Here is a 13,060-nt window from a genome sequence, read left to right on the forward strand (position 1 = left end):
AGAGTGAATAACAACATCAGGAATGATCATTATAGCATCCGGATTCATGAAGTATGTGCTTACTCGGTAAGTCTGCCTCTTGGGATCATCACAGTGCATGAATATTTGTAGCAGTAACAACTAAATGTCCACTGTTAACACTGAAGACAATCCCCCCACTGTTACTAGCTCATCCCTGAGGGGCTGGGAAAAGGAAGAGGAGCAGGTTCTTGTTCACTTGTTTCCCAGTGACAACCTAGACATTCAACCATACAGAGGGTGGTGCAGGACAGGTTAGGAGTCAAAGGGATATTGTGGTCTGAGAAGACATTAGCAAGAAAGAAAATGAAGGACCACAGAAGGTAAAAAAAAAACTGAAACAAAGCTTACAAAGGGAACCAAGTACTCAACCCTTCCCAGCCCAAGGCTCACTCTAAGGATGTAGATATGGGGATGGAACTGAGCTGCATGGAGATAAACTGGTGTACAGAAGACAGGCACCACCACCCACGGCTGTGCTGAATTGTTATTCATAGCTTAGCACACTGGAATCTTCCCAGGAAATCAAAGGTTTTGGACCACACTGATCACTCTGTCTGGATCTTGACAGTCTATACAGGGGGGCAAAGTTTTCATGATAAAGTCTTATAGACACATTTCAGGGCTGAGCATTCTGTCTGTTTTTTCTCTTCAATATCTAGTAAGTTCTAAAGTACTCTTTTACTATAACATAATTAGCTTCAGTGTTGCTCACTTTGGGATCATATCAGGTACCTGCTAAAGATCTATATTCTTGGGAGTGTGGCCTGATTACTCATAATCTCTTCAAGAAGAACAGAGGATTCTAGGCATTCAACCTCTGAGTTACTGTCCTTAAAATGTCTCCGAAGGTAGTGGTGATTTAGCCAGTTCTCAGATCTCTGTCATTCAAAGCACAAGCTACGTGTGCCAAGTACTGAAAGCTCGTGTGTCTATGTGCCTAGAGGTCACCACCCAAGGGCAAATGGATTCTTAGCCATCAAAGCAGATGTCCTGCCTTCCTGAGCCAAATGAAAACAGAACACTTCAGCACACCACCCCCTACCACACTTCAATTATCCATTTTCATTTATCTTGGAAATGCAGATGCTCAGCCTTCGTGTGCTATTGTTCCATGTACTAGACATCGGAACCTAAGCTAGGATGTAGCCTAGGGAGATTTTTATACAATAACATAGAAAGGAACTATGAATATTTATGGAGTTATAAACATCTATGCAAAAATTTTGTTAGAAAGTCAGTTAGCTATTTTAAAAAATCATATCTCATCACTTCTCAGCCTTTTGCCTAAGATTAAGTACAAAAAAATCAAAGCTTCTTATTGCTAATACATTATAAATTCATGATTTTCATCACTAATAAATATGTTCACTGTTCTTCTATTTTCCTTAATTTGAAATTTTAAGTTCTAATTGTTGTTTTATTATCAGTACCAGATTAAATTAGTTAAATTTGCAAGTACTTCCACTTTGCAAACAATTTAGTTTGATATCCAAGAAAACCATTTATCCAAATACATGGAATGCTTTAAAATAGTAACTCATGCCTTTCCCCTCTAAAACACATTATTATGACTATTAAACACCAACAATGCCATATTGTTATTATATTGGTTCTGAATATAAATGAAAAGCTGATTACATGTTGTTTGTTGTAATAAAAATAACACCAGTGATAAATGAAAGGAAAGAAAGAAGAGAGGAGGAAATAAATGAAGAGAAAGAACATATTGACTAATATTTATTTAGCATTTACTCTGGTTGTGTCAGGATATTAGCTATTGTGTGTTCTGTCTCTGTAGAACAGTGGTCAAGAAACGTCAAGCTAAGATGCAGCTGGGTAAAGAGCCTTTATCCGTGATGGAAGGACTCACCGTATCGGTGTTGGAAGGACTCAGTGATGGAAGAACTCACTGTCAGTGATGGGAGGGTCTATCTCAAACACTTGAGAAACACTGGAAGACTTGTAAGGAGAAAATGGCATGTGATTTGAATTATAGAAAGGGCACTCTGGCAATAAAAGGAGGAGATTCAAAAGACTGGAGAATAGAACAAAAAGTATTCTTATAATATCATTGTTTAAACCATCTTAATTAAGTCTTATCTTACTTATGTCCATTTTCAGTTCAAAACAGCATGCCAAAGGTCTGAAAAGGTCTGAAAAACCTCTGCCAATGGAGATTTGGTGAGAGATTCTGGAGAAGCCCCAGAGGAAGCACTGGTTTGCTTTGCCACTAAAATGGAAGAAGCCATAGAACTTGGAGTGCTCTCAGCATATCAGTTTCATGTCAGTGTGTTGGGTTATGAGTGACTAACAAAACGTGCTCATTGTAGAGAAAGAGTAAAAACATCTAGCCATTTCCAGCAAGAAACCCACCCCCTATTCTCCAGAAGACTTCCTGTTTTTAAGTTCACAGATCAAAGCATACAAAATATTCTACTAGATTCTCCTCTGTAAATACATCAGTGCAACAAACTCTCTGTCTTCCATAAGAATATTTCACAATCACCTTAAGCATAAAAGGATACAGTAGGTCTACTTCCTTTAATCAGAACTTTCTAGATCTCTGCATAGTAAACAGCATTTAACATACTTAGGAAACAAAAAGTATTCTTATAATATCATTGTTTAAACCATCTTAATTAAGTCTTATCTTACTTATGTCCATTTTCAGATTGAAATTAAAGTGGCTCCTAAGCTTTAAACAATGAGCTCCTCATAATCAAACCAGTGCGCTTCCTGACTTTGAACACCAGAGGGCATCATTAGGTGTAGTAAGCTTGGCTGGAGGGAGAAGGGTTGGGGGGAAAGAATTCCATTACTAATGACAGAAACTGATTCTTATAGTATACCCTTATCTACCATGAAACATTACCATGGTAACAGCAGCAGCTAAGATGATTGTATATTTAGGTCATAGTATAAAAGGAACTTCAGCATGTGAGAAGAAAGAAGAAAATGAAATGAAGACAAGAATAGACAGCATAGAAGTTGCAAGCCTTCTCCTCTTCCTCCTCCTCAGCTGATAGCAGTTCACAAAGTCACATTTGCCTTGCAAAGCAGAGGTAAACAATAAAGCCAGATTAAAATTAAAAGAGCCCATTGAAACTCAGAACCTGAGTGTCAGAAAGAAAAAATAATGACAGAGAGCAATTCGTTCACCATAATACAAGGATGAGACAGCTCGAATGGACTTTGACTTGTGAAGTTTCTCATGAAGTACTTAGATGTTTCACTTTGAGGAATTATCTTTAGCTACTTATCATGAGTTCAACTGGAAGACATTAGAATTCTATGTTGTCCTCTTGCCTTTTAGCTGAGAGGTGGATGTGGCACCTGGCAAAATGCCTGGTAATCTTAATGCCTTTGCTTTCTTCAACCAGGGATAATAACTAACTAAGTAGAGTAAGCATGTTGTGCCAACTAAGAATTCAGTTGGCACTGATTCTTCTTTGCTGGGATGTAGGGGATCTAATCAGAAAAGGCAGAGTCAAATTAAATGGATTGAGAGAACATGATTGAAAACTGAATATCACAGTGATATTTCCCCAAACACAGGCAAAATACAAGATATGCCTCTGTATATAGTCAATTGGTGCAGTATCAGATAACCCAAGAGTCCAACAGGCTGTGTTTGTGTCTTGGGGATGCAACACACTAGCTTTGTGATTTGGGGTCATCACTGGATCTCTGTGGCTGTGGGTTTCCACTCCTGTAAAATCAAGAAAAATAGTACCTATGTCCTAGAATTTTTGCAATGAGAAAATGGATCCACTCAACAAAGATTTATTAAGTACCTGGTATGTGCTTGACACTTCAAAATTGTAAGGATTTGTAGCAAAACAGATAATATAATGCATGTAAGCTGCTTAGGAAAGTTGCCGGGGATTTATCATAGTTTGAAAGTGCCTAGGGAAAGATGACCTGCTTCCCATGAGCCATACCACCTCCCCTCACCTCTCTCTCATATGCGCACACACAGGAGCATGCGTGTACACATGACGTACATATTATCACACCAGAAAACAACCCAGCAGAGCCTAGGATGTGCAGGCAGTACACTTGCACTGCTGACCACTAATGAAAGGGATTGGAACATCTGCTCAACGGACAGAAGGAAACAGAGTGGGAGCAAATGAGATGTTAGTAGTCACAAGGGGGATAGTAACAGGATTTAAGACACGTGAGTCCTTGAGGGAACACAGCATGGACATGTGAAATAATGTATCAGTGCAAACATAATTTTAATGAAGAAAACCAGTTCTTCAAGGGAACTCTGTCTGTCAGTTGTTTGTCAGTCTCCATCTCACCAATTAAAAGAGTAAAAGAAAAAGAAATAAAGACGTCTTAAGATCAGATGGAGAAAGGTCTCTAGGTAGTTATATAGGAAGATAATTGGGAACGTTGTTTCACAGAGCGAGGTGTCAAGACCAGTGTCAGGAGTGGATGCTGAACCAAGAACCATGTTCTATTAAGGTCATTTTCAGAAGTCCCTACCCTATTTCCTTTTCCTTTCTCCTTCTCCTTTTCACCTCTCCTGCATTCTGCTCTAAATTCTCTTATTCTTCTACACCTCCTTCTGCTTTATTTATTGCTGTGGGCCTGGGAGACTCATTCTTTCTTATCAGTCAGCTTGCTCTATACTGACCACTGGATAGTCACACCATCAGTTAGTTCTTTTCTTGCCAGACAGCAGGTTGGCCACCTCTGAAGATGCTCAAGCCCTCCACCACTCTTGGCCCTGGGAATGGGCTGCTCTGGATTGGAATTGGGAGACGGTCCTCTAAGAATGTGTCTAATTGCCTGGCTGGGGTAGTGGTGGTGGGGCTGTTTGGGCCAAGAAAGATATAAAGTCACTTTTAGAGAAATCTGTCATTTTTGTTTTTAAAGAAAGCAGTTTATGCCCCCTCCAAAAAAAAAAAAAAGTGATTGCCCATGAGGGCTCTTTGCAGGAAGATTTTCAAGTATATTCTAACCGTTAATCTCTTCCACAGCTGCTTCTGAAGTCAGTTGAGAGCTTCAAACATGTTTTCTGGGTTCTCATGCACTTGAACTGATAGGGATATTGCAATCCACCTATTTTCTTCCTCCAGTTCCCCTACAGGCACCCTCAGGCACACTTACATAAGCACATATCATTTCTCCTTTTACAGGATGTCAAAACATCTGTCAGAGAGCCTTCTCTGACTTTCAGGTCCTACGACTCAACTTTCTCCTATGTCCACTCCACTATATTCACAGAACTTCCAAGCAACAGACAAACTTGGGCAGAGGTTCCCATCTTTTATGGAATCAATTTTGTATTTTTAAACATACTTGCCAATATTCTATTATCTCAGAAAGTCCAGAGAATGGATGAGAAGTAGCTTATCAAGTATATTGCCACAATTTCAACACATTATTAATAACAGTGTGACAACCAGAGCTCTTCTGGCTTTAACATGACTTCCTTAGTCCTTTTCCTAAGACAAGGCTGTGACATTGTTGGCACAAACTTCCCCCATCCACTTGACTACAGTCTCAAAAGTGCCCGTTCTCAATTGGAACCCAATACAGTTCTCAGCATGAAACTGTGTCTTGGCTAAATCGACTGGTTTTATGTCTACAGTCATCAGTGTCTTTGTAATATTCTTCAAGACAACCTAGCGACTGTGAGGGGTTTCTATGTTAAGTGAATCAACATCCCCAATATTGCTTAGCAATGAAAAAAATGAATATCCACCTGTACATTTATCAAGACAGTTAATTGCAGAAAACATTGTGAAAGCCTTTGCCCTGCAACCCGGAGTTGGTTAACCCGGAGTTTCCGAGTTAACCGATTCTTTGAGGGAAGACCTCTGAATCCAGGCATATGCCAACTGCAAGGAACAGAAGGAAGGTGCAGGCCCACTCTGGCACTCTGGCATCAGACTCTTCTGGCGCAGATTAGGAAAAAAAAAAAAAAAAAAAAAAAAAAAGAAAAAAAAAAAAAAAAAAAACTAACAAACCTGCACCTAGTTGGGCTGGGGCAAGGCACCCAGTGTTGGAACAGGAAAATCGCCTCCCACTGCACCTCAGAGGTGCTCCCCTCTCCGAAATACCCCAGCACAGCCTCCCTACTACACTGTTACATCAAATTACCAAGGTCTGTCTAAGTGCCCTAGGATTTCTCCAGGGAGTGGGAACAACTTCCCTCACCACTCAGCTGGATCAAGGCAGAAGCCTAGGCAAAGATGGCCAAGGCTGCAGATGCTGGGGGAATGCCCAATGGTGGCTGGGCACTGGAGCTCTAAAGCCTGCACAGCAGAGCGCTGGAATGTGGGTTTGTGCCGCTGGCTGCTTGTGCCTGGAGGGACTGAACATCATAAGATTTTCATATACCCACAGCAACCCAGTGCAAAAGAAAGAGCAAGAAAATCAAAACTAGACGAAGGAAAAAGGGGAAAAAAAGGAGTAGAGAGGAATGCAAGCCAGCTTGGGAGATTCCGGACCCGGAGCATAGGAGCGAGGGGCGAAGATTTAACCCGCTCCCTTCGCCCCCGCCCCCACCCCATGGGAAGATTTGGAGCAGTGGGGCTGCAGGAACAGACGCACAGGGACCGTGAAGTGACACAAGGACATGAGAGGGCAGCTGGGGTGACGTGTCAGCGGGCATTTCTACTTGCCTTAAGTGTTTACTTCCATTTCTCTGCCCTCCTCCCGCCTCTTGGCAGTGAGCGCTTCTCTCCGCGGGTATATGCACACAAGCTCCAGAGTCTGCATCACAGAAAGGGACTGAAAGACCGGTCGGTCGACCCTCCCTTGGACTATTTTGCGGCTCTGAAGAGCCTCCAGGGAGCAGAATGACAGAGACAGAAAGGGGAAATGCATAGGATGCATATATCGAAGGAGAGAAGCAGAGTGTGCCCCCTCACCCCGGTAGTTGTCAACAATTTGAGTGAATCCTTACCCCTGGAACACTCTACAAAGCAAGCCTCTCCCCCTGCTCAGCTTGTGACCCTCCAGGGACATGGAAGGGTGGAGCGCACAGGTGGAATTTCTGTGTTTTCTGTCTGCAACTGGGTTTGGATCGCACCTCACAGGCTCCCAGAGCCACAAGTTAGTGGGGATCGCCCAGCTCCGCAGATGCCAACAGTAAAGGTCATTTGCGGCACAGTGGTTCCCTATCTACGACCTGCAGAGTGACCCAGTACCCACCATGAGTTGGGTGGCCAAGATCCCGCAGAGTCTAAGACCTCACCAGCTCTGGACTGGGGCCCCTTCCCTCAGCCAGTGGACAATCAACCTTGTGCGCCCCCAGAGGAAAATTGGCTTGCAGAGGGCTCCTCTCTCTCTCTTCCTGGGAACCTTCCCTAGAACCTTATTTTCTCTGCCCTTTGGCCAAGGTCCGTGGATCACAGCAGCAAACCTGTCTCTCTCATGCGAAGGCTCGCTCCCAAGGCGGAGTCACACGACAGTGTAGTGTGGGAACAGGAATGAGAGGGGCCTCCACCCTAAACGCAGTGTGCTCAGACCCCAGGGGGACAGAGCTAAGGGGATTGAGCGGCTGGAGAGACTGAGCTGTCTTTGCCTTCCCCATGGCAGCATCTGGAGTTGGGGATAGGGATGGGGGATGAAGAGGAGAAGGGTCAGATGTTAAGCTCAAAGACAGAGCCATGCTAAGGTAGCGCTGCTCACAGGCAGCTTTCGCCACATTTCCCTGGACTTGGCGACCCCAATGGTACCCCAGTCCCAGCTGTGCCCCCACCCCCACCAGATCCGCCAAGGTATGTGTGCTCTCCTGCAAGCCCCAGATGCTAAAGTTTCCAACGGAAAACCTGCACGTGCAGAGGACCACCAAACAATTCCTCCAGACCCAGCCCCTCTGCGGCCAGGGTCGGGTGATTGGGAGGAGCTGCAAGGTACCAGGGCCCTTGGCGTGGGCAATCGGAGAACCCGGCGGTGTGGCATTGTCTTTACCTGTAGCTGACTTAGTCGCCCGGGGCTGCGATCTGGTGGAGTCTGGCCGGAGCGAGGAGCCTTTGGCGGGCTCGAGTTGGACCCGCTCTGGCGCGTGCTGCACAGCTTAGAGTCCGCAGCTAGCCGTCCGCTCTCCTTCTCCCTGGATCTTGCAAGAGAAAAGCGAAAGATTAGTTGTCCCCGCGGCACTTAGACGGGTGGAGCGGGGGAGGCGGGGAGACTGCGGACCCCTAGGCTCCGGGATAGCTGCTGGGCACCTTACATCGGTCCCGCAGCTTGGCTAGACTGGGACCCAAAGGGCTGTTCAGACTGGAGTTAATTTGCCTCTGTGCGCCACCTTCAACATCACACCCCCGAAAGACAGACAAATAAGACTTTCAAACCTGGCTTTCAGGGAGATGACCGTGGACACCGAAATAGAAAGGAGACCTGGATATGGCGAAGAGCTGGGCGGGCTTCATTTCTTCACCCGAGTGCCGGGAAAGTAGTAATTAGAGTCTGCAAGCCGCGCTCTTCCACTTCTCCCAGCGCCTCTGGCGATTTCCTAGTGGGATCTGCGACTTCAGGGCTCTGGCCAAGCCCGCAGGCTGGCGTGTGCGTGTGCGTGTGCGAGTGTGTGTGTCTGTGCCCCCGCGTGCCTGCTCCCCAGAACGGGTCTCTGCGCCCTCACCCGCTGTGTGTAGCAGCAGAGCAAGAGTGGTGTCTCTATTTGTGCGTTTGTGTTCGATTAGCTGCAATGGGCGGACAGTTTCTGGAGAGAACATTTACAATTTTCTTTCGATCTGACAGGATTAGTTGCCATTGAAGGGGCTCCTCCAATGAAATCTTCTCTGCGCTCTGATTTGGCGGTTCTTCCGAGCAAATATGACAGCTTTCTCTCCCAGCTCTTCTCTGCATCTCTCCATGTCCGTGTCCCCAGAGCTCAGCTCTCCATCTGCAATTTCTACACCACAACCTTTGCAATCACCGCCACCACCCCTAGGTCCCATGCCAGCAAGTGCCCGGTTGCTACAGAGGTGACAGGGCACATTGGGAAGAAGGCTTGTTGATTGCAGAAGACACTTAAGTCCCGTGTTTCCAGGTGGGGAAATGTTAGAACAAATGCAGTATACTTTAGAGTTACAGTGAACGGTTCAGATTGTTTATTTCTTTGATGTTGACTAGTGTACTGGGAAGAAACAGATTTTTATTTATCTGTCTTTGCTTTTTTTTTCCCCCACACAGGCCAATGTCTATGTTTTTCATCAATTAATGGAAAGTGGTAGCCTACAGAGTGTTTGTGGTGTGTGTGTGTGTGTGTGTGTGTGTGTGTGTGTGTGTGTGTGTGTGTGTGTGAGTGGGTGGTGGCTTAGATGTCACTGAGGAAAATACACGATACGAACTTCCTGTGTTCAGAGCATGGACTATTATTTTTATATTTTACTTTATTTTAATTATTTAATTAATGTATTTTAATTCCTTCCAAAAGTTTACATATTACTTTAAAGTACAGACACTGTTTGATACTATGATGATGTGATTATTCTAAAGTGTAGTTGAGGACAACATTTACTTTTGATAATGTATACTGTCTCTGATGACATAAATATGTGTTACATAAATGTGATGTTACATGATTTCCAAATAGAATTAAAGAAGAGTTGAAACCTTAAACTAAATAACATCTCCTTTTGATCAGAGACAGAAATTACTATTTGATATGCCCAGTGAAATTCAGCTCAATTGTTGTTGCACTATCCCTTGTGGGGTATTAAAGAGCACGCAGAATAAGGAAGCCACAGTTCCTTTTCTTTCTAAGTTCCTCATCTTTGGGAAGAAACATGTACGTGAAGCTCTTGAACAGAGGTTCACCATCAAGACAATGAATTATACACCAATATAAATTCATTGATAAATGAAAATCCCATAGTTGTGTCAAAGCAGAACCTGACACAAATTCAAATTTGCTTGATTAAAGCAGTCTTAAAGTATAAAGGATGGCAATGCTATGTCTCTGCCCTCTATGTCTATACAGGCACTCCACCAAGAGTCTTGTTTGAGAAAGGCGGTTCTGTTTATTCTTGCCCCCAGCCTCCACCAGCACTGGGTTTCTGGCAGTAAATAGCTGATTTTTTTTTCTCATTATTTTCTCTGTTGGGAACTCTTGAAAATCAGTTCACAATCATTCCACCTGCCATTACCTCCAAATAGGCTTCAGAAACCCACATTGTTATAATGTACCTGAGGTTTTTTTGAATGCACATGTGTGCATGTTTGTACACACAACACCACACACACACACACACACACACACACACATACACACACACACACACACACACACACACACACACACACACACACACTGAAACTGGAAAAAAAAGGAATTTGCTCATTTGTACTCTGGTTATGTTTTTGTTTCCCATCTTTCTTCCTAAAAGATCTAGCTATTCCGAAAAGGGAGGTGGATAGCCAGCAAAGGCTTACAAATAGATCAGGCTTTTGTGAGGAGCTACATACAGAAGCATCACTTTCAGTGAGCAAGTTTCAGTGATGTCCATTTTCTTCTCTTGAGTCCTTACTGCAAACAACTGTATCATGTATGCTTGGATCTCCACCATTCACTGTGTGATGTGGAGAAATTATTTAACTGCCCTGAAAGTCAATTTTTTACACTACAAAGTGAGTTTAGTAGTATCTTCTAGATTTGTTGTTTAGAACAGCATAATTAATCACTGCAAAGTTCTCAGCAGAATTTTTGGCATATGATAAATTGGCTCTGACTGCAAGGTGTCAGTCAAGATGTAAGGATTCTGATTGCTGGATCATGCCTGTGACCTCTTTGAAAGTGTTTATCAGGGAGCATTGCCAGCTAGCCAATGATGCTACCCACCAGAGGGATGTAAGACGCATGTTAAACATAATCCATCTCCACACCGGCCCCAGGGATCCTCATTCTTACCCCCTTCTAGTTTCTTGCTGTACAGGAAATGATCGTGTGTTTTCTGAGCATTTTATTTTCATCTCTTAAGCAAGTTCACTTTCTGAGATAAAAGAGTGTTCTTTCACCCCAGGAATATAGCGTTTGCATTTATTAGTAACTCTTGGTGTGGAACATTTTCAAAAGTGCTTTTTAAAGACTTTGTGGAATGCATCTGTGGGTTTTCCTTTATCTGCATGCCTATTTTCCACCTCAAAGCACTCTAATAAATTAGTAATTTCCACTTGTGAAGCCAAACTTCATTACCTACCTCCTTATAACACTAGTTTTAGGAATGCAGTGCAGAGCGCCGATGCCTGGAGGGTATGACTTTGAATCTTTGACAAAGTTCACTTTTGAATAAGACTATAAATAAGGTCACCAGTAATAGAAGAGGAAGGGGTCTGATTGGGTCTCCCTCCTGGGGATGTGGTACACGTTTTACTGCACCATGTTGATTTCAGTGCAAGAGTGATTAGGCTTTAATAATTAGACGCACAAAGCAGCACTCTTACTGTAAGTGGACCAAGAGGATGACGAGTTGAACTCCAGTGATTTCCCACCAGGCACAGTAGCCATACTTTTTGCCTCCTCTCACTTTTTCTGTTTTCAATGACCTGAGAAAATACAGGGGAAGGCTTTGCTTACGGGAGGAAAATGAACCAGAGGAGATCTTATTTCTCTCAGTCTCCTGCTCACAAAACTGTTCTAAGAGGTAAACAGGGACCAAGAGGCTTAGCAACCAGAGGCTCAGGAAAAGCAGGCTGATCCCCAGGATGTAAGCCTGAGGAACTTTTCTTTCCCATGATTCAATTTGGAATATAATATTCTTGGGTTCAAAGTGAGTCTTCCAGTGACAGCCACCACTTGAAATGGGCTTTTCAGTAGCTCTGTTGTTTTAAAATCTTAATAACAGCCCCACAATAGGCCTGCCATTCTTCTTAGAGTTATTTATTTTTCCTGCAAACCAGAGAGTAATTTAAAAGCTTCTATTCTTCAGCTAGAAAAGATGATGTCCTTTTCTCATAGAAAAAAATACCAAGCCTTTCTTTTGCATATCCCGCAACAGAAGTTTTCATACACAAATGGGACTGATTCTGAGTGACAATGTTTAGTAAGAGTCTGACAAACAATGCTATGCTATTTTTTCTTTTCCTTGAAGTTTGGCATCACAGATGTTTTAAACTCACTCTGTCTTAGCCTTGATAGTGTTATCCAAAGCCTGAAAACATTTACTGCTGCTGAGTCTAAAATATTTAAAATACAGAGCTCTGTTGCAAACAGGGAATATTAAGAAGGAGGAAATGGTGAGGGAGGAGGAGCACCATGCTGCAAAATGTTAAGCAGCTGCTGATAAGTCAGTGTTAAGTACACAGATGGAAACAGACAGGTGTGATGCATGGTTGCTTAGAGGAACATTTAGTCTGTATGCATTCATCCCACCAGGAGGCAAAACTGAAGACCCACTTGGAGAGGTAAGGCCCTAAGACAGGGGCTGAGGAGCTTCAACGGCATCCATTTCCAAGCATAGTTTTTGACAAATAATTTAATTTTCTCTTCTTGAAGTCTAAATTGGATGCTGGAATTTTGGGTGGAGATAAGATTCCAGGGAGTTCAAAAGGAGTCTTCTCTTGTATTATGTACAAGGCTCCCCAGTGATTTGAATCAGTAACTTTGTACAGAAGAGAGTCTTCCAGGAGTACTTAACACCAACTTAGTCTATAGGGAAACCTGCTTTCTACAGAATTTTGAGTGAACGAATCCTTTACTCATGGGAGTTCATATATTTCCTCAGATCATATAACAGACTAGTTTCCTAAGCAAGCCATGGACCATCAAGAGAAAGCTGGAAATGTTACTCCACAATAAAGAAACCAATTTGGAGATCATAACAGCACCCAAGAGCTTCATCACTAAACTTGATTTACCCTCTATTTCTCCAGAGTAACTGAGATAGCTATCATGCAGAAAAGAGCATTTTGCAAAAGACTCAATTGAGTATGACCAGTAATATAACAGTATGCAGATCTGTTCACTTTAGAAACACTCTTTCTCCTAGTAGAATGCCTAAGGAAGCAATTGCTAAAGCATGCCCTGATTTACTGTGCCCCAAGATACAGGCTGAACATGTCCTTTCTTCCTCAT

The 13,060-nt window shown here is 43.2% G+C and overlaps 1 protein-coding gene and 1 long non-coding RNA gene across 4 annotated transcripts in view; one reads left to right on the forward strand and one right to left on the reverse strand.

Moving 5' to 3' along the window:
• The window catches only part of Chrm2 (cholinergic receptor muscarinic 2), a 131,391-nt gene extending 122,536 nt beyond the window's left edge, over window positions 1-8,855 (reverse strand). Inside the window, exons 1-2 of one of the 3 annotated variants that reach the window (XM_076566519.1) lie at window positions 8,340-8,855; window positions 7,957-8,104 (exon numbers count right to left, since the gene is read on the reverse strand). The gene's annotated coding sequence lies outside the window, so the exon portion shown is untranslated. The other 2 variants (XM_006996659.4, XM_015989982.3) reach the window with 2 other exon arrangements.
• Window positions 7,355-13,060, forward strand: part of LOC121827926 (uncharacterized) — a 107,911-nt gene continuing 102,205 nt past the window's right edge. Inside the window, exons 1-2 of the long non-coding RNA XR_006070266.2 lie at window positions 7,355-7,763; window positions 8,746-9,037. This is a non-coding gene — a long non-coding RNA (uncharacterized LOC121827926). The remainder of the gene's footprint in view (window positions 7,764-8,745; window positions 9,038-13,060) is intronic.

This window comes from Peromyscus maniculatus, chromosome 3 (genome assembly GCF_049852395.1).
Source record: "Peromyscus maniculatus bairdii isolate BWxNUB_F1_BW_parent chromosome 3, HU_Pman_BW_mat_3.1, whole genome shotgun sequence".
Lineage (NCBI taxonomy): Eukaryota > Metazoa > Chordata > Mammalia > Rodentia > Cricetidae > Peromyscus > Peromyscus maniculatus.